Source organism: Papio anubis, chromosome 9 (assembly GCF_008728515.1).
Source record: "Papio anubis isolate 15944 chromosome 9, Panubis1.0, whole genome shotgun sequence".
NCBI lineage: Eukaryota > Metazoa > Chordata > Mammalia > Primates > Cercopithecidae > Papio > Papio anubis.
Genome location: NC_044984.1, coordinates 17015585 through 17034232, shown reverse-complemented (window position 1 = coordinate 17034232; position 18648 = coordinate 17015585).

Below are 18648 nucleotides of genomic sequence, written 5' to 3'. Positions count from 1 at the left end.
GGCAGTAAAGTGAATAATACAGAAAGCAGAAGCAAAACATGTGAAAAAAATAAAGACTAATTGGATTTCTGGGACCTGTAAGGCTGCCTCCCAGAAGTTTATGAAGATAACGAGGGCGTTTTTAGGCACTCATTCTTCTGTCTTTTCAAATATTCTACCTCCCATTTGTCCCTGTTACCTTTACTTATGTCTACCCAGGAGAAAAATATTTGGGGACATCTGCTTTTCAAATTAAAGATTCAGCACCTACTAGCTGTGAGATTTGTGGCTAGTTACTAACCTTTTTTTTTTTTTCAGTTGTTACATCTAAAGATGAAAAGAACAATGTATATTTTATAGAATTAGAGGCATTAAATCAGATAGCATATAAAAAGCACTTAGTGTACTGTCTAGAAAACAAAAACGAGTCAATAAATGTCCTTTACCTCCTCAATTACTTTTCTTTAATAGAACATATTTTCCTGAAAAGGTCTACTAAAAGTTCACACTAAAGGAATAAGTTTTGTCAATAAATTTCTTATCCTGAGAGCATTCAAAATTGGAGCTTCAGATAAAACAGTAAAATATTAAATGTATTCTATATTAAAGGGAATTCTAAAATGTTTAAGCTGGTAGAATCGATCTATAATTTTTTTAAGTAAATTTTTTCTGTAGGAGATGATAGTATTTGAATACTTGTTTCTATTAATCACAAAGCTTTTTTTCATATATTCTTGCTGGCTAGTAGAATCTTCAAATATATAAAACATGAAAGAAAAACGTGAGTTTCAAATATTACCTGGTTATAAGTTACCAACATCTGAATATCAGTTTCACCATAAGCACAAAGATTTTTTCATTCTGCACTAGATAGCATAGGAACCATTCAACTACTTCTATAAAACTTCATAACTAGTGAAATGCAGTTCTTAAATTATTGCTTTTCATGGTAAAACTTTACAATTAACAAACCACTGATTCAAGTCACTATCAATTTCTTTGTGTTTATTGTATCTTCCATAATAATCTGCATTTAATAACATAGATTAAGCAGCACTTTAATGAACAGCATCATTAGTCTTCATTTTACAAAAAGATGAGAAGAAACCAGACTTTTAACTTATTTGAGTTTCATTGTTGGAAAATAATACCAAAGCTTTTTACCCCCTCAGACCGAGGAACCTCGGCAAAATCAGGTGTTATATGTAATTTTTTGAAGATAATGAAATTTTCTTCCTAAAAACTATCTTTTGGGTTATACAATCATTACTATTAGATTTTTTTTTTTTTCCACAGAAAGCTTATTTCTTGTTTTGTTTTTTCTAAATAAAAAACTTTTTTAAAATTTAAGTTCTAGGGTACATGTGCACAACATGCAGGTTTATTCACATATGCTTATCGATGTAGTCTGAGTTAGTGTGCTGCACCCATTAATAAATCATTTTACATTAAATTATATCTCTAATGCCTATCCTCCCTCCTCCACAATAGGACCCGATTGTAAGCGATGTTTCCTTCCTTGTGTCCAGTGATGTCATTGTTGGTCCCCACCTATATAGGTGAGAACGCATGCAGTGTTTGGTTTTTCTGTTCTTTGTGATAGTTTGCTTGCTGGAATGATGGTTTCAAGCATCCATGTCCCTACAAGGACACAAACTCATCCTTTTTATGGCTGCATAGTATTCCGCTTGGTGTATGTATGTCACGTTGTGGCCGTGCATACTGATGGACATTTGGGTTGATTCAAGTCTTTTACTTATTGTGAATAGTGCTGCAAACAAAGCACCATTATTTTGTGTTTTAGCAGCGTTTATATAATCGCTTTGGGTATATCATCCCAGTAATGGGATGGCAGGTCAAATGGTATTTCTAGTTCTAGATCCTTGAGGAATGTACTGTCTTCCACAATGGGTTGAACTAGTTTACAATCCCACCAACAATTAATAAAAGAAGTGTTCCTATTTCTCCACATCCTCTCCATGCCTGTTTGTTTCCTGATTTTTTAATGATTGCCATTTCTAACTGGTGGCAGAGATGGTATCTCATTTAATGGTTTTTGATTTGCATTTCTCTGAGTGGTGATGAGCATTTTTCGTAATGGTCTGTGGCTGTATAAATGTCGTCTTTGAGAGTGTCTTATTCCATATCCTTGCCCACTTTTGATAGGGTTGTTTTTTCTTGTAAGTTGGTTCTTTGTGAGTTTGTGGATAGCCACTTTGTCAGATGGAGTGGACACCTGTCTATTCTGTAGTTGTCTGTTCACTCTGATGGTAGTTTCTTTTATACAGAAGCTCTTTAGTTCAAGATGAATCCCATTTGTCCAATTTTGGCTTTTTATTGCCGTTAGCACGGTGTTTTAGACATGAAGTCCCCTTACTGACTATCAATCTGGAATCTCTAGGTTTTCTTCGGGTTTTTATGGTTTTGAATTCTAACATTTAAGTCTAATCCATCTTGAATTAATTTACCGGTACGGGAGTAAGGAAAGGATCCAGTTTCAGCTTTCTGCTTATGGCTAATAATTTCCCAGCACACCATTTATTAAATGGGGAATCCTTTCCCCATTTCTTGTTTCTTTCTGGGTTTGTCAAGATCAGATGGCTGTAGATGTGTGGTATTATTTCTGAGGGGCTCTGTTCTGTTCCATTGGTCTCTGTCTCATTTGGTACCAATTGCACCATGCTGTTTGGTTACATGGCAGCAGTATAGTTTGAAGTCGGGAAGTAGCATGATGCCTCCAGGCATTTTGGCTTGGGATTGTCTTGGCAGCAATGTGGGCTCTTTTGGTTCCATATGAACTGAAGCAGTTTTTTCAATTCTAGAAACTAGAAGAGAAGTCATTGGTAGTTTTGATGGGGATGGCAACATTGAATCTATAAATTACAGCCAGACGTATGGCCATTTTCCTGGCCTTCCTATCCATGAGGCTTGGTATGTTCTTCCCATTTTATGTGTATCTCTTTTTATTTCACTTGTGGGCAGTGGTTTGTAGTTCTCCTTGAGGTCCTTCATCCCTTGTAAGTTGGATTCCTAGGTATTTTATTCTCTTTGGAAGCTATTGTGAATGGGAGTTCATTCATGATTTGGTTCTCTATTTGTCTATTTACTGCTGTATAAAGTGCTTGTGATTTTGCATTGATTTTTATTATCCTGAAGGACTTTGCTGAAGTTATACATCGGCTTAAGAGATTTTTGAGCTGAGACAATGGGTTCAGTATACACATCATGTCATCACCAAACAAGGGACATAATTTAACTTCTTCTTTTCTAATTGAATACCCTTTATTTCTTTCTCTTGCCTGATTTACACAGCCCGAGCAACACTATGTTGAATAGAATTGAGAGGGCATCCCTGTTGTGCCAGTTTTCAAAGGGAATGCTTCCAGTTTTTGCCCATTCAGTGCGATTATTGGCTGTGGGTTTTACATCATAAATAGCTCTTATTATTTTGAGATCGTTCCATCTAATCTGAGGAATTTAAGGAAGTTTTTATGAAGACTGTTGAATTTTTGTCAAAGGCCTTTTCATATTGAGATAATAATCATGTGGTTTTTGTCTTTGGTTCTGTTTATATGCTGGATTCGTTTATTGATTTGCGAATGTTGAACCAGCCTTGCATCCCAGGGATGAAACCCCTTGATCATGGTGGATAAACTTTTTTGGTATGCTGTGGGATTCGTTTTATGAGTATTTTATTGAGGATTTTTGCATCGATGTTCATCAGGGATATTGGTCTAAAATTCTTTTTTGTTAGCTTGTATCTCTGTCAGGCTTTGGTATCAGGATGTTGTTGACCTCTCATAAAACTGAGTTAGGGAGGATTCACTACTGTTTCGACTGATTGGAATAGTTTCAGGAATGGTGCAACTCTCCTTATTACCCCTCTGTTGAAATTTGGCTGTAGTCCGTCTGGTCTGGACTTTTTGGGTTGGTAGGCTACTAATTGTATAATTTCCAGAGCCTGCTGTTGGTCTGTTCAGGGATTCAACTTCTTCTTCTGTTTTAGTCTTGGGATGGAGTGTAAGTGTCCAGGAAATTATCAATTTCTTCTAGGTTTTTCTAGTCTATTTGAATAGAGATGTTCATAGTATTCTCTGATGGTAGTTTGTGTGCATTTCTGTGGTTGGTGGTGATATCCCTTTATCATTTTTATTGCATCTATTTGATCTCTCTTTTCTTCTTTATTAGTGTTACTAGTGGTCTATCAATTCTGTTGATCATTTGAAAAATAGTCCTGGATTCATTGATTTTTGGAGGGTTTGTGTCTCTATCTCCTCGGTTCTGCCTGATCTTAGTTACTTCCTGCAGCTTCTGCCTTTAGAATGTGTTTGCTCTTGCTTCTCTAGTTCTTTTAATTGTGATGTTAGGGTGTCAACTTTAGATCACCTGCTTTCTTGTGGGCATTTGGTGCTACAAATTTCCCTCTACACTGCTTTAAATGTGTCCCAAGAGATTCTGGTATGTTGTATCTTTGTTCTCATTGGTTTCAAAGAACATCTTTATTTCTGCCTTCATTTTGTTAGCATATATACCCGGTGATCATTCAGGAGCAGGTTGTTCAGTTTCCATGTAGCAGTCAGTGGTTTGGATTGAGTTTCTTAGTCCTGAGTTCTAGTTTGGTGCACTGTGATACAGAGAGCAGTTTGTTGTAATTTCTTTCTTTACATTTCACAGGGAGTGCTTTACTTCTTCCAATTATGTGGTCAATTTTTAGAATAAGTGTGATGTGGTGCTTGAGAAAAAATGTATATTCTGTTGATTTGTGGTGGGAGTTCTATAGATGTCCCTAATTAAGGTCCCCTCTTGGTGCGAGGCTAGGAGTTCAATTTCTGGATATCCTTGTTAACTTTCTGTCGTTGATCACTGTCCCTAATGTTGACAGTGGGAGATTATTTAAAGTCTCCCATTATTATTGTATGGAGTCTAAGTCTTTATAAGTCTCTAAGGACTTGCTTTATGAATCTGGGTGCTCCCCTGTATTGGGTGCATATATATTTAGGATAGTTAAGCTCCTGATGAATTTATCCTTTACCGTATGTAATGGCCTGTCTCTTTTTTGATCTTTGATGGTTTAAAGTCTGTTTTATCAGAGACAGGATTGCAACCCCTGCTTTTCATTTGTCCGTTTGCTTTGGTAGATCTTCCTCCATCCTTTATTTTGAGCCTATGTGTCTCTGCATTGTGACATGGGTCTCTGAATACAACAAACTGATGGGTCTTGACTCTTTATCCAATTTGCCGGTCTATGTGTCTTCTTTTAATGGGACTGTTGATCTTTTACATTTAAAGTTAATATTGTTATGTGTGAACTTGATCCTGTCTCATTATAATATTAGCTTTGGTTATTTTTAACTTGCTAGTTGATGCAGTTTCTTCCTAGCATCTGATGGACTTTACATTTTGACATGCTTTTGCAATGGCTGCAGTACCTATTGTTCCTTTCCATGTTTTACTGCTTCCGTCAGGTTCCTCATGGGAGACGAACCTGCTGGTGACAAAATCTCTAAGCATTTGCTTATCTTTTAAAGGATATTAGTTCTCTTTCACTTATGAAGCTTTGTTTGGCTGGATATGAAATTCTGGTGAAAAATAATGGCTTTAAAGAATGTTGAATATTGCATTTTACTCTCTTCTGACTTGTAGGTTTCTGCCAAAGAGATCTGCTGTTGATCTGATGCTGGGCTTTTCCTTTGTGTGTAACTTGACCTTTTCTCTCTGGCCCTCAACATCTTTTCACTTCATTTCAACTTTGGTGCATCTGCCAATTATGTGTCTTGAGTTGCTCTTCTTGAGGAGTATCTTTGTGGTGATCCTCTGTATTTCCTGAATTTGAATGTTAGCCTGCTTTACTGGGGTTGGGGAAGTTCTCCTGGATGATATCCTGCAGAGTGTTTTCCAGCAGTTCCATTTCCCCGTCACTTTCAGGCACCAATTGGATAGCCAGATTTGGTCTTTTCACATAATCCCATATTTCTTGGAGGATTTGATCATTTGTTTTTACTCTTTTTTCTCTACACTTCTCTTCTCGCTTCATTTCTTTCATTTGATCTTCAATTGCTGATACTCTTTCTTCCAGATGATGGAGTCATTTACTGAAGCTTGTGCATTTGTCACGTAGTTCTCATGTTATGGTTTTCATCTCTATCAGTTCTTTTAAGGACTTCTGTACATTGGTTATTCTAGTTAGCCGTTCATCAAATCTTTTTTCAAGGTTTTTAGTTTTTTTGTGGTGGTTATGTAGTTCCTCCTTTAGCTCTGAAAAGTTTGATCGACTGAAGCCTTCTTCTCTTGACTTGTCAAAGTCATATTCCATCCAGCTTTGTTCTGTTGCTGGTGATGAGCTCTGTTCCTTTGGAGGGGAAGATGTGCTCTGATTTTTTGAATTACCATCTTTCCTGCACTGCTTTTTCCCCATCTTTGTCATTTTATCTGCCTTTGGTCTTTGATGATGATGATGTGCTGATGGGGTTTTGGTGTGGGTGTCCTTTATGTTTGGTAGTTTTCCTTCTAACAATTAGGACCCTCAGCTGTAGGTCTGTTGGAGTTTGCTTGAGGTCCACTCCAGACCCTGTTTGCCTGGGTATCAGCAGTGGAGGCCGCAGAAGATAGAATATTGCTGAACAGCAAGTGTTGCTGTCTGATTCTTGTTCTGGAAGCTTCGTCTTAGAGGTGTACCCTGCCGTGTGAAGTGTCAGTCTGCACCTAGTGGGGGATGTCTCCCAGTTAGGCTACCCGAGGGGTCAGGGACCCACTTGAGCAGGCAGTCTGTTCATTCTCAGATCTCAGCCTCCCTGCTGTAGGAGATCCACTGCTCTCTTCAAAGCTGTCAGACGGGGGGCATTTACCTCCACCAAGGTTTCTACTGCTTTTTGTTTAGCTATGCCCTATCCCCAGAGGAGGAGTCTACAGAGGCAGGCCAGCCTCCTTGACCTGTGGTGGGCTCCACCCAATTCGAGCTTCCTGGGGGCTTTGTTTACCTACTTAAGTCTCAGCAATGGTGGGTGCCCCTACCCCAGCCTCGGTGCTGCCTTGCAGTTAGATCTCAGACTGCTGTGCTAGCAATGAGGGAGTCTCTATGGGCATGGGACCCTCCAAGCCTGGTGTGGGATATAATCTCCTGGTCTGCCATTTGCTAAGACCCTTGGTAAAGCACAGTATTAGGGTGGGAGTTACCCGATTTTCCAGGTGTTGTGTGTCTCAATTTCCTTTGGCTAGGAAAAGGAATTCCCTTCCCCCTTGCACTTCCCAGGTGAAGCGATGCCTCACCCTGCTTCGGCTCTCACTGGTCAGGCTGCACCCACGGACCAGCGCCAACTGTCCGACACAACACACCCCAGCGAGATGAACCCAGTACCTCAGTTGAAAATGTAGAAATCACCCATCTTTGTAGCTCACGCTGGGAGCTGGAGGCTGGAGCTGTTCCTTTTTGGCCATCTTGGGCATGCCCCCCTCATTTAGATTTCAAACTGGAAACAGAGTAGCACCTGGAAACTAATGCAATTACAGGAGACTTACTTGATTAACTCTGATTAATGTTTGTTGTCCAAAGAATATACATGTAAGAAAAATAGAAATGATCCCAGAAGAAAAGCCCAAGATGCGATAGTAATAGGTCAGAAGTACTGTGAATATGGTTGATTCCAGACAAATAGTGGCAGTATAAAACAATAACAATAACAATATTGTTTTAATTGAAGAGATAATAATTCAGAACATGCCGTTTTCTGAAAACAGTTAAAGAAAATAATTCAGTTTGTATATTCTCAACTTACATGTGTGTTTACAATTTCTATGATTAAGACTTTATGATTGTGATACAGTAGTTAGCAGCAATCCAGCATTCCCATCTGGTATAAAACATAAATAAAATGCATGCAATAAAATTAGAAAAAATACAGGGACAAACTGAAGGAAGTAGAGAAATACTGGGGTAAAATAATATAAAAATCAGAAAATATCATATATAAAAAATGATTTCTATACCATTTTTAACTTGGGGACATTTGCTAAACACAGGTATATAGAGAAGGCTAAAACTCTTACAAAGTCCAGGAAGGGTTACTGAGAAAAGAGAGAGAAAATCAAAGAACTCTAAAGAAAATTTCATTCCCACATGAGTGAAAATATGTGATATTTGTCTTTATGTGCCTGGCTTGTTTCACTTTTACCCTGAATTGTTTATTACACATTTATGTTTGTATCAAAATTTCACATGTACCACATAAATATGAAAACTATATGTTCCCATATTAAATGAAAATAACAAAAACAAAATCAAAAACTAAAAAGCAGTACAAATAAGATATATTGACCTTAATAGAATTACGTTAGAGCTTTATTACAATCTGATTGGATTAAAATGATCAATCACCACTCTTTATGTGCAGTGAAATGAAGAATATTCTGTAGACAGAAAATCACATGTGAAAATATGATTCTCTACAATATTTTAGAAACACAATGTCTATAACTCAATAAGAAATTAAAATGCATGGCAAAAAGAGGACAATTGGGACAAAACCCAAGAGGAAAACAAAAAATATAAATATATCTCTACATAGTACAAATATTTGTGTTATGTAAAAAATACATTAAAATAATGATGGTAAATTAGTTCAAGAGAGTTGCCACCAGATAACTGAAGCCTACACAAGTAATCAAATATAAATAATGAGATATATCTGTGCCTTAAAAAAATATATATCTTACTAAAAGACTTTAAAATCAGATTAGATAAAGTAGAAGATAGACTTATCAAACTAAATGATATGAAAATGGAAAATATTTGAGCATATGCCTAGGAAAAATAATTAGGAACATTGAAAAAGTTGAAAAGTGTTAGAAAAACTAATCTGACTCAGAAGACTTAATGTTAATGGAGCCAAGAAGTAGAGGACATTAAAAAGTGGGGACAAAGTTGTTACTGAAGCAGTTAGTATTGGGATACATTTAAAAATTAGTTAAAACATATTCAAAAAGTATTTAAAGACTCAATACAAATAAAATAAAAACTACATCTACGTATATTTTGTTAAAGCCACCAAAATTACAATAAGTAAAAGTAGACAAAAAAGGTAACATTTACTTCAAAGCAGCAACAATAAAACTGACAGCTGACAACTGACTTTTCCACAGGTGTGATGAAAGTCAAAGGACAATTGAACACACACACACACACACACACACACACACACAGAGTTGACGTCTGAACAACATAATGAAGAGATTAGAGCTGCTGACCCCCTCACAGTTGAAAATCTGCATATAACTTTTGACTCCACAAAAACTTAATTATTAATAGCCTACTGTTAACTGAAAGCCTAATAACATAAACAGTCACTTAATGTGTCATGTATATTATATGTATTATACACTGTATAATTAAAATGTTTTGTATATTATATGCATTATGCACTATATAATTTTTTTTTTTTGATACAGAGTCTTACTCTGTCACCCAAGCTAGAGTGCAGTTGTGTGATCTTGGCTCACTGCAAACTGTGCCTCCCGTATTCAAGCAATTCTCCTGCCTCAGCCTCCTGAGTAGTTGGGATTAGAGGCATGCACCACCACATTTGGCTAATTTTTTTTCTATTTTTTTTTTTTGTATTTTTAGTAGAGATGGGGTTTCATCATGTTGGCCTTGATGGTCTCAAACTCCTGACCTCAAGTGATCTGCTTGCCTTGGCTTCCCAAAGTGCTGAGATTACAGGTGTGAGCCACTGCACCCCGCCTATACACTGTATTTTTACCATAAGGCAAGCTGCAGAAAAGGGGATGTTGTTAGGAAAATCATAATGAAGATAAAATATATTTATTATCCATTAAGTAGACGTGGGTCTTTATCTTCATCTTTACATTAAATAGGCTGAGGAGAAGGAAAATCAGAGGGAGTTGAAAGACAGAGGGGGTTAACCTTGCTGTGTCAGGAGTGGCAGAAAAGGAAGACACACTTGGTATAACTTTAGGGAAACACATCACAATTGCTGTCTGAATTTTTTGCTTTTTCATTTCTCTAAAAGTGTTTCTATATGGTACCAATCCTTTACCCATTGTTTGCCTTAGTTTCAATGCTCATATCATAGAATAATGCAGGTCACAACAAATGTCAAAAGCAAACTTGAAAAATAGAAAGCCTTCTGTGAGATTGTTTAATGTCAATTTGGTTTCTGGCACTGCTCTTTCTACACCTTCTTCCTCATAGTCTGGCACCTGTTTGGAAGCATACATCTTCATCAAGTCATGTTTTGTTACTTCCTCTGGTGTGGCATCTATTAGTTCTTGAATTTCTCTTAAATCCATATTTTGAAATCCTTCACCCCCTACCTTTCTGCCACATTCACGATTACTCGTATGATTTGCTTGATTGGCTCTGTCATATATCATGTGTCATCAGTCACAACATTTAGACAGTTTTCTCCACCAGAAATGTATTGTTTTAGGCTTTAGGGCGTTTATGGTATTTTCTACAAGAACAATAGCATTTTCAAAGTTGTACTCTTCTAACTTTCATTACATTCTCTCTACTAGCTTTCTCTTCCCTAGCCTTGACAATTTTTTCCCATAGAGTACCATGGATATACTTCATGATGCCTAATTGAAAGGAAAGATACTTGTTATTGTATTTAATATGATTTGAACAATCTCTATATGCAAAAAAAAATCTTTCATAAGAATTCTCATAGTAGCGCTATTTTAATAGTACAAACCAGGAAATAATTTCAATGCTCAAATATACTAGAATGTGAAAATAAATTGAGATCTAGTCATTCAATGAAATGAATATTATTGTTACCATAGTAAAAACAACAAACCACATTAAGGCACAATGACTTGAATGAATTTGGCAAACATAATATTGAGTAAATGAAACCCGACACAAAAAGGGTGCATGTATTATATGCATTATAGGCCATTGTGAGGAGAGTACTTATACTTGGGCTGCAAGATGGAAAGCAGAAAGAGAAGTCTCTGAGGTTTAATAATATTTGTTTTCTATCTGGGTGATTGTTATAATTTCATTACTGATAATTAAGGGGAACACTCATACTTTTTTCTAGTTTTTAAATAATTTAAAGTATTAATTATGTAAATTCAAATACTGCTTCCACATACAAGTTGCCTGTTACATGTTTTGCTGGTATCACTGATTTCTGTTGATTTTTAAAATTTTTATTTTACTTTATTTTATTTTCTTTTCAACGTTTATTTTAGGTTCTGTGGGTGATTGTGCAGGTTAGTTTCATGAGTAAATTGTGCATTGTGGGCATTTGTTGTGCAGATTATTTCATCACCAAGGCAATGAGCATAGTACTTGATAGGTAGTTTTTTAATTATCACGTTCCTCCCACCCTCTACCTTCCACCCTCAAGTAGGCCCCAGTATCTATTGTTCCCTTCTTTTTGTCCACATGCAATCAATGATTAGGTCCCACTTATAAGTGAGAACATGTGGTATTCGGCTTTCTGTTCCACATTAATTCACTTAGGATAATGGTCTCTGGCTCTATCACATTGCTGCAAAGAACATGATGTCATTTTTTTATGGCTGTATAGTATTCCATGGTCTGTATGTCTCACATTTTCTGCATCCAGTCCACTATTGATGGGTGTCCACGTTGTTCATATTTTTGCTGCTGTTAATAGTGCTGCAATGAATGTATGTGTGCATGTGTCTTCATAGCAGAACGATTTATATTCCTTTAGATATATCCAGTAATGGAATTATTCAGTTTAGTGGTATTTCTGTTTTAAGATATTTGAGAAACCTCTGAACTGCTTTTCACAGTTACTAAACTATTCTACATTTTCATCAGCAGTGTATAAGCATTCTCTTTTTTCACAATCTTGCCATCTGTTATTTTTTGACTTTTTAATGATAGCAATCTGACTGGTGTGAGATGGTATCTCATTGTGGTTTTTGTTTGCATTTCTCTAATGATTAGTGATGTTGAGCATGTTTTCATATGCTTGTTGGTCACATATCGTCTTTTGAGAATTGTCTGTTAATGTCTTTGACCATTTTTTAATGAAGTTGTTTTTTTTTGCTTGTTGATTTGTTTAAGTCTCTTATTGATTCTGGATACTAGACTATTGTCAGATACATCCTTTGCAGATATTTGCTCCCATTCGGTAGGTTGTTTACTCTGTTGATGGCCTATTTTGCTGTGTAGAAGCTCTTTAGTTTAATTGGGTCCCACTTGTCAATTTTTGTTTTTGTTGTAGTGGCTTCATGAAATCTTTGCCAGGGTCTATATTCAGAATCATACTTCCGAGGTTTTCTTCTATGGTTTTTATACTTCTAGGTTTTACATTTAAGACTTAAATCTATCTTGAGTTAGTTTTATACATGATGAAAGGAATGGGTTCAGTTTCAATCTTCTGCATGTGGCTAGTCAGTTATCTCAGCACTATTTATTGAATAGGGGGTTCTTTCTCCATTGCTTGTTTTTGTGGACTTTCTCAAATATCAAGTGGTTGAGAGTGTGTGGACTTATTTCTGGGTTATATAATCTGTTCCATTGGTCTACAGATCTGTTTTTATATCTATACCATGCTGTTTTGGATATTGTAGCCTAATAGTATAGTTTGAAGTCAGGTAGTGTGATACCTTCAGCTTTGTTTTCTATTATTTTATTTTTTATTTTGCTCAGGATTTTTTTTTTTTTTTTTGGCTATTTGTGCTCTTTTTTGGGTTCCATATGAATTTTAGAATAGTTCTTTTTCTAATTCTGTGGAAAATGTTATTGGTAGTTTGATAGGAATGACATTGAATGTGTAAATTTCTTTTGGGTTGTATGGAAATTTTAACAATACTGATTTTTCCTATGCATGAACATCAAGTGTTTTTCCATCTCTTTGTATCATCTCTGACTTCTTTCAACAGTGTTTTAAAATTATTGTTGTAGATATCTTTCATCTCTCTGCTTAGCTGTATTCCTAGGTATTTATTCTTTTTGTGGGTATTCTGAATGGGATTGTATTTTTTTTTTATTTGGCTTTCAGCCTGGATAATATTGGCATACAGAAATGCTACTAATTTTGTAAATTGGTTTTGTATTCTGACTCTTTATTGAAGTTGTTTTTCTGTTCTAGGAGCTTTCAGGCAGAAACTTTGCAGTTTTCTAGATATGGTATTATATCATCTGTGAAGTGAGACAGTTTGACTTCATCTCTTCCTATTTGAATGCCTTTTATTTCTTTATCTTATCTGATTACTCTAGCTAGGACTTCCAGTACTATGTTAAACAGGAATAATGATAGTGAGCATGCATGGTTTATTCTGGTTCTCAAGGGAAATGCTTCCAGCTTTTGCTCATTCAGTATGATGACGACTCTTATTATTTTGAGGTATGTTTCTCTGATGCTATTTTTTGAAGGTTTTTACCATGAAAGGAGGTTAAATTTCATTGAAAGCCTTTTCTGAATCTATTGAAATGATAAGGTAATTTTGTTTTAGTTCTGTTTATGTAATGAATTACATTATTGATTTAGGTATATTGGGCCAATCTTGCATTCCAGGAATAAAGTCTGCTTGACCTTGATGTAACAGCTCTTTGATGTGCCTCTGGATTTGGTTTGCTATTACTTTGTTGAAGATTTTTACATCTGCATTCAGCAGGAATATTGGCCTGACATTTTATTTACTTTTCATTGTTTTTATGCCAGGTATGGGTATCAGAATGATGCTGGTCTCATATAATGAATTAGGGAGGAGTACCTCTTTTTCAATTGTTTCAGATAATTTCAGTGGGAGTGGTACTAGCTCTTCCTCATTTTTCTGATAGCATTGTCTGTTAATCCATCTGGTTCAGGACTTCTTCTGGTTAGTAGAATTTTTCTTATGTATTCAGTTTTGGAATTCACTATTGGTCTGTTCAGTGTTTTAATTTCTACCTGGTTCAATCCAGGGAGGTTGATGTTTATAGGAATTTATCCTTTATTTTTCTAGATTTTCTAGTTTGTATGGATAGAGGGGTGCATCAAGGTAAAAGTCTCTAAGGAATTTTTGTATTTCTCTGGGGTCAGTGTTTATGTTCATGTTGTCATTTCTGATTCTGTTTATTTGGACTTTCGGTCTTGTTTTCATCTCAGTTCAGCTCTGGTTTTGGTTATTCCTTTTATTCTACTAGCTTTTGGGTTGGTTGGATCTTATTGTCTAGTTCCTCTAGGTATAATATTATATTATTAATTTGAGTTCTTTCTAACTTTTTGATGTGGGTGTTTAGTGCTATAAACTTTCCTAGTAACATTACATTAGCTTTGTCCCAGAGATTTTGATATGTTTTATCTATTCATTAGTTTTCATTCATTTCAAAGAATTTCTTCATTTCCGCCTTAATTTTATTGTTTACCCAAACGTTATTTTGGAGTCAGTGGCTTAATTTCCATGTAATTGTATGGTTTTGGGAGATCTTCTTAGTATTGATTTCTGTTTTTATTGTGCTGTGGTCATAGAGAATGGTTGGTATGACTTTATTTTTTAAAATTTGTTGTGAATTATGTTATGGCTGAGCATGTGGTCAATGTTAAAATACGTGCCATGCGTAGATGAGAAGAACGTATATCCTGTTGTATGGAGTGTTCTGTAGATATCTATTAGTTTCATTTGGTCAAGCATCAGGTTTTAGGTCCTGAATATCTTTGTTAGTTTTTTGCCTCAATAATCTGTGTAATACTCTCAGTGGGGTGTGAAGTCTCCCATTATTATTGGGTGATTATATAAGTCTCTTCATAGGTCTGCAAGAGCTTGTTTTATGAATTTGAGTGCTCTGGCATTGGGTGCATGTATATTTAGGACAGTTAATTATTCTTGTTGAATGAATCCTTTTCATTATGCAATGTTCTTTTTTTTATTGTAGTTGGTATAAAGTCTGTATTGTCTACAATCCAAACAGCAACACCAGGTCTATTTTGCTTTCCTTTTTCTTGGTAGACATTTCTCTATATCTTTACTTTGAGTCTATGGATGCCATTTCATGTGAGGTGGGTCACTTGAAGACAGCACACAGTTGGGTCTTGCTTCTTTTTTATTTTATTTATTTACTTTTTAATTTTTTTTTGAGACAGGGTTTCACTCCTTCATTCAGCCCGGATGAAGTGTCACTATCTCAGTTCACTGCAACCTCCGCCTCCCAGGTTGAAGCGATTCTCGTGCCTCAGCCTCCTGAGTAGCTGGGACTACAGGTGTGCACCACCATGCCTGATTCATTTTTGTATTTTTCATAGAGACGGGGTTTCACCATGTCGGCCAGGCTGGTCTCAAACTCCTGAGCTCAAGTGATCCAACCACCTTGGCCTCCCAAAGTGCTGGGATTACAGGCATGATCCACTGCACCCCGCCGTACTTCTCTATTCAACTTGCCACTCCATGCATTTTAAGCAGGGTATTTAGATCATTTTAATTCAAGGTTGATATTGAAACATCCAGATTTGATCCTGTCATCATACTGTTAGCTTATCATTATATAAACTTGATAGTTTTATAGTTGCTTTATAGTGTCAATGGTCTTTGTACCTAATTGTGTTTTTGTGGTGGCTAGTAACAGTCTTTCATTTCCATGTTTAGTATTCCCTTAAGGGTCTCTTATAAGGAGATCTGGTGGTAACAAATTCCCTTCACATTTGCTTTTCTGAAAAAGATTTTATTTCTTCTCCACCTATATAGCTTAGTTTTGCTGAATATGAACTTCTTGACTGAAATTTGTTTTCTGTAATAATGCTGAATATAGGCCTCCATTTCCTTCTTGCTTGAAGGGTTTCAGCTGAAAGGTCCTTCATAAGCTTGATAGGGTTCGCTTTGTAGGTCATCTGCCTTTTCTCTCAAGCTGCCTTTAATATTTTTTTCTCTCATGTTGACCTTAGAGACACTGATGACTTTATGTCTTGGAGATAGTCGTCTTATATTGTATCTCAAATGGGTTGTCTGAATATCCTGAATTTGAATGTTGACCTCTCTATTAAGGTTGGGAAAATTTTCTTGAATAAATTCTTAAATGTGTTTTCCACTTTGTTTGATCTCTCTCTCTCTCTCTTCCAGAATCAAATGAGTCATAGGTATGGTTTCTGTATATAATCCCACATTTCTCTGGGATTTTGTTCATTGTTTTTTATTCTGTATTTTTGTCTAAGTTGATGCAAGAAGCCAGTCTTTGGTGTATTCTGCTGTTGGTGAATACACCAAAGTATACACCAAATACAAAGTTGGTGTATTCTGCTGTTAATACTTCTGATTTTATTATGAAATTTATGTAGTGAATTATTCAGCTCTAGAAGATCAGTTTGGTTCTTTGTTAAATTGATGATTTTGTCTTTCAGTTTTTGTATCATTTTATTGGATCCCTTGGATTCTTAGGATTGGGTTTCAACTTTCTTCTGAATCTTGATTATCTTTGTGGCCATCCAAATTCTGAATTCTATGTCTGCCATTTCAACTGGGTTAAGAACCATTGCTAGAGAGCTTTGTGGTCATTTGGAGATAAGAACTCTGGCTTTCAGAGTTGCCAGAGTTCTTGCACTGGTCCTTTCTCATCTGTGTGGGCTAATGTTCCTTCAATTTTTGAAGGTGCTGTTCTTTGGACGGGATTTGTTGTTTTTAGTTCTTTGATGCCTCTGACAGTTTAACTGTGGTATAAGTTGGCTTTAGTTAACTAGTTTTGTTTCTGGATAATTTCAAGGGGGCAAGGCTCAGCTCAACACTCCTGGGCTGCATCCTCTTACTCTGCAGGACTGGGACTAGGCTCGTAGGCCCATTACTTTGTTCTCTGACTCCTCAAATGCATACACCTGCTATCCAGGAGGGAGCAAAGTGTTCCTAGTCTGCTAGCAACAATACTCTAATGATTCCAGCAATAGTGCTTCATCAATGCAGTGGCTGTGGGATCCACACTTACTCATGCACACTGTCAACAAAGCAACAGGATTGGTTTACATGCTTGTACACCAGTGACGGTGGGATGGCAGGGTCCAGCATACATTCAATATGAATGTTTAAATAATATTTACAAAAAATAACATAACATAGAGATCCTAGGGTAACCATTGAGAGAATAGAAAGAGTCCCTTATAGTACCAAATACATCAGATTTTTGATGTATCAAGTATATTAGATTTGTAAACTCATTTTTAATTATATAAAGCCCAAGAAGAGAGATAATCAACACACTTATTTTGTGTAATTATTCTACATAAATAGAAGCTACTCCTTTCTATTAGAAATATATTTATACCTATCTCTATAAGTATAGCTATTTTCTAGCACCATAGATTATTTTCCCATTTTTGTGACAAAAAATAACAGCTTAGGATAAGGAAGGGAACAATATTTTTGTTCTGTATTTTAGTTGTAAATAATTTAACTTTAAAATAAAAAGGGATAGATGTTAAACGTAGCTCAAAGGGAAAGTTTCACATTATTTTCTTGGAATTATATTAAAAATATTAAGCTTTCCAAAAGTATGATAAATAATATATATTTTAGTCAAAAACATTTGGACAGGTTGTTCATCTATCACATTAAATTTCAATATACTTAAATATTATAAGCCTGTGTAAGAAAAAGCTTAGTGACAATGAAATAGTTGTTATCCAAACCTTCTGCATAAGAATATTAAGAGCTAACCATATGATCCATCTATTTTGCTGATCTTATTCAATTTCTGTTTGCCTTTTTTCACATGCTATTACATTTCTCTGTGTATTTCAAGAAAATATACAATACCTGCTAATTTTCACTTAAGCAATTTAAGACATATTCAGAAATATGCCACATTTCCTTTCAAAGGACTTTGTTCATGTTTTATAAAATAACTTTTAAAAACGTATTTGAACAATGTGAAACATTACCATGTCTGCTATAGTATGTTAAGATTAACAGTTCTATTTATATTAACTGTGTAATTACTTTATACTGAAGAGAGATCTAAATTTTAGTAGAGCAATCAACACAGAGCTAGGTATAATAATATGATGACATATTATGAAGAGATATTCTGTATAACTTTCCACAGTACCTTGCTCATAGCAAATTGTGATTTATATATATAAAAAGAAAACCCTGAAAATTACCTTCAAAGAAAATTTAAATTTGAACACTATATTTATTACTAAGGTATAAAAGACACAAAATTATAAAGCCATTGAGCTAAAAGTGAATATTTTTATTTATACAGAAATAGCCTAGCATATTTTTTTAGAATTTTAATCTCTTTAAGAGAACAAATATAAATGCTTTTATGAGTATTAACTAGATCTCCAAAAAATTTTTTTTAGTATAAAATAAATTTCTGCCTTTGGAAAAAGGTGTTTAGAATGATAATTGATGTATTTAGAGATTGGAAGACTGAATAGAGTAAAGATGTTATCTTGGAGAAATAGACAAGTTTATTACACATTTATACTAAAAGAGAGGCTCTAGAATGGCTAAAACAATTTTTAAAAGAAGAATAAGGTGGGAAGAATCACTCTCTGAAGTTGAGGTTTACTACGTAGCTATAGTAATCAAGATAATGTGCTATTGGCAGAGGGAGAGACACATACATCAATAGAATGTAACAGAAAACACAGATGATAACCACAAAAATATAGTCGAGCGATTTTTTACAAAGATGCATAAACAATTCAATAAGAGACTTTTCAATAAATCGTGCTGGAATAAGTGGGCATGTATAGT